The sequence below is a fragment of the Gymnogyps californianus genome, chromosome 19, assembly GCF_018139145.2.
Source record: "Gymnogyps californianus isolate 813 chromosome 19, ASM1813914v2, whole genome shotgun sequence".
NCBI classification, from domain to species: domain Eukaryota; kingdom Metazoa; phylum Chordata; class Aves; order Accipitriformes; family Cathartidae; genus Gymnogyps; species Gymnogyps californianus.
This window is the reverse complement of record NC_059489.1, coordinates 14,246,589-14,250,154: the sequence shown is the minus strand read 5'-3', so window position 1 is coordinate 14,250,154 and position 3,566 is coordinate 14,246,589. Positions and strand designations below refer to the sequence as shown.

General features: G+C 48.5%; 1 non-coding gene across 1 annotated transcript; it reads right to left on the bottom strand.

Moving 5' to 3' along the window:
- Nucleotides 1–3,242: 3,242 nt before the first annotated feature.
- Nucleotides 3,243–3,324, bottom strand: TRNAS-GCU (transfer RNA serine (anticodon GCU)). Its single transcript has one exon. It is a non-coding gene; the product is annotated as a tRNA-Ser (tRNA).
- Nucleotides 3,325–3,566: the final 242 nt, after the last annotated feature.

Here is a 3,566-nt window from a genome sequence, read left to right as displayed (position 1 = left end):
AGGGAAGAAATTCATGCCTTTGTGATAGGAGTGTTGGAGTGCCAAGGAATGTGGATGGTAGTGATCACAGACTCATTGTTCAGTTTTCTTACCATTGTATTAAAAACACTTCCTTGAAGCACTTTCTGAAATACGTGTTTTCATAGGACCTGCATTTGAGCTAAGCTAGATGAGAGAGTCTTGCCTGTTGTTAGTCACTGAGGCTGATGACAAGTCATCCAGAAGCTTTGGTGAGGACAGAACAATACCAATATGTATGCTTCTCTGTGCTGTTTGGTAATTTCTGGAGTATGTCTTGCAGAAATTGGTCTGTGTCATTAACATCATGGTAATAGCAAAACCAATAGACATCTGTGTAGGGCATTTTGGATTTCATATAATTTGCAAAAGTACTTGAACAGTTTAATGTTATGTTGAGGTACAGTAGTTGTAATGTCATTAGAAGAAAGTGAAGATGACCACGGCAAAGATACTCAAAAGCATCATAATATTTGACAGCAGAAATGTGTCATTTACAGTTTATATGAACAGTTTTCCTTCAATATACTGTTACTTTCAAAGATTTTCAGAGGAAGTGTTCTTATTTCCATATCAGAACTTAGTGATTTTAAGTTAAATTTCTCCAGTGAGATGTAAAAAATGAATGATAGTATAATAGTATGGTTATTACTGTGGTAGTCTGAGGGTATGAGAAAAACAAAGATTTGGTGGGGGGAGAGGATACTTTTTATTAGCTGATAGATTTTTTTACAGCACAGTGTTTGTGGGTCACTGATGGCAATCATGGAGGTGGTGGCTGGGATTCTGTAATGGAAGTTCTTTTGTTCTGGAATTGAAGTCCAAATTGCCCTTTAAAAATTTTAGTCAGATTACTTAATATGGAAGTATACAGTTTCTTTTCTTACACCTGAAGATAATTCAGTTAGAGGGAGACCCTTTTTGGAAGTTTTAGTAGTTTGGGGACAGAGGCCAGTTCGGGGCTGGGGCCCTCAGGGCTGTTTCTGCCCTGTGCCCTTGGCCTGGAGCTCACAGTTGGAAGTGATCTTTCCAAAATCCTGCTAGAAAGAGCCAGATGTGGGACCTGTGGCCAAGCTGGTGGACAAGGAGCACACCCGCCACAGCCTCAGGGCCTGCTGCCAACCTGCCTTCAAATCAGCTCTTCCCAGCAGGACACTGCCCAGGAGTTACTTTGAGTTTTGCTGTTCTCTGTCAGGAACTATGATACACACCAAGTACACCCAGAGGTGTGCCTGTGCCAGGAGAAGACTTCAAGCACAGCCAGGGCTGATGGTGACAGTTCCCACCAGCTGTCCAGCTCAGGAAGATGCAGGTATGATGCTATAGAGGGAACACTGACCGATCATGACTTTTCTTGCAGGAGCAAGGTTTAACAGCAGGAGGGAGGCAGGGCGAAAGAACCTATGAGGTCAAAAAAAGCATCAAAAAGCTGGCAGATGATACCAGAGAGAGAAGAGAAAGAGATGCAGGTGACAAGGCTAGGACAATGATTCCAAGGTTGCATCTGCCACAGAAGCACAAAGACATTAACAGGCATTGGGAGGTCATGGAATGGGTGAGAAAGGTGCCTGGGAGACAGGACAGCACAGAGAGACAGGAGACAGAGATGGAGGTGAAAAAGACAGGGTATTAGAAGTCAGGATACTGCTGCTGTGCCAGTGTTTGTGATGTCACTGGTGGCTGAGTAGTTGATAGAGTAGAAGCATGCACTGGGCTTGTGCAGGCACTTGTGTCACTGGTGGCTGACTAGGTGATACGGAAGGAGAATGCACCTGGGTTGTGCATGTGCTTGTGATGTCACTCATGGCTGTAGCTGATATGGCAGGAGCAGGCTTACTTATACAGGTACTTGTGATGTCCCTGGTGGCCTAGCAGGTACCTTGCTTGTGGAGGTGTGATTTAACCCTAGCCAGCAACTAAGCACCACACAGCCGCTTGCTCACTCCCCCCCCGGTGGGATGGGGGAGACAATCAGAAGGGTAAAAGTGAGAAAACTCATGGGTTGAGATAAAGACAATTTAATAGGTAAAGCAAAAGCTGCGTGCACAAGCAAAGCAAAACAAGGAATTCATTCACTACTTCCCATTGGCAGGCAGGTGTTCAGGGCCGTCACCAGGAAAGCAGGGCTCCATCACGCATAACGGTTACCTGGAAAGACAAATGCCATCACTCTGAACATCCCCTCCTTCCTTCTTCTTCCCCCAGCTTTATATGCTGAGCATGGCATCATATGGTATGGAATATCCCTTTGGTCAGTTGGGGTCAGCTGTCCTGGCTGTGTCCCCTCCCAACTTCTTGTGCACCCCCAGCCTACTCGCTGGTGGGGTGGTGCGAGAAGCAGAAAAGGCCTTGACTCTGTGTAAGCACTGCTCAGCAATAATGAAAACACCCCTGAATTATCAGCACTGTTTCCAACACAAATCCAAAACATAGCCCCATACTAGCTACTATGAAGAAAATTAACTCTATTGCAGCCAAAACCAGCACAGGAGGTTCTTGCTGGCTTTCAATGAGGCACTCAACAGCCACTTTTGTCACCCTCCAAGGCCTTGATGGCCTCCTTTCTCACGTGGTCTCCACTTCCCAAGCAGAATGGGTGCTCCCACTCAGGAGAGGAATAAAAGTCAAGCCCTGCAAGGCAGCAGCTATGCAGAAGAGAACTCACAGGATAAGATCCCCAAGCCCCCTGGCTTCCCCTGGCATGGCAGGAAGGTGTGTGAATCAGTGCACAGCATAAGATTAGAGACCCATGGTGGAGCTGCTTGGCTGTCTCCAGGAGGGGCCTTGCTGCCCCCATGCTTGTACACAGAGGTTTCTCTCCAGCTCAGCAGCGATCACCTGCGGGGATCTGAGTTTCCTTCTTTCCATGTGGGATGCGGTAGAGGTGTGTCTCTGCTCTGAAATCCTGCATAGCCCTGCAAAGACTTCTGCCTCTCATGGTCAGCTTCAGGCCCTCAGTGACCTGCCCTCAGGGGTGCCTCACAGCTGAAGTCCTCCATGAGGACTGGCTGCGCTCCCCAAACCGAGGAGGACATCAATATGGACCACCAATGTGAGGCCAGGATCTTCTGAAACTGTCAAGCGGCAACAGGCAAGAGCATACTTCGGTCTGAGGAGGAACTGCGATTGCTCTCAATGCAATCACAAAATCTCACCAATGGTAAAGAGCAGACAAAATACAGACAAGAAACTCTGACCATTACCTGGGCTGGGCCTTGGGGTTACAAGAAGGATGGGATTCAAAACCACACGTGCAGAGCACAATGGATTAGCAGTCCATCGCCTTCACCACTCGGCCACCTCGTCAGCATGCTGCTGCTGCTCCTGCCACTCCTGCCGCTGCTGCTGCCACTGCTCCTGCTGCTGATCTTGCCACTACCACTTCCGCTGCCGCTGCTGCTGCCACTGCTCCTGCTGCTGCTCCTGCTGCTGCTGTCACTGCTGCTGCCACTGCTCCTGCTGCTGCTCTTGCCACTGCCACTGCCACTGCTGCTGCTGCTGCCACTGCTCCTGCTGCTGCTCCTGCCGCTGCTGCCACTGCCACTGCC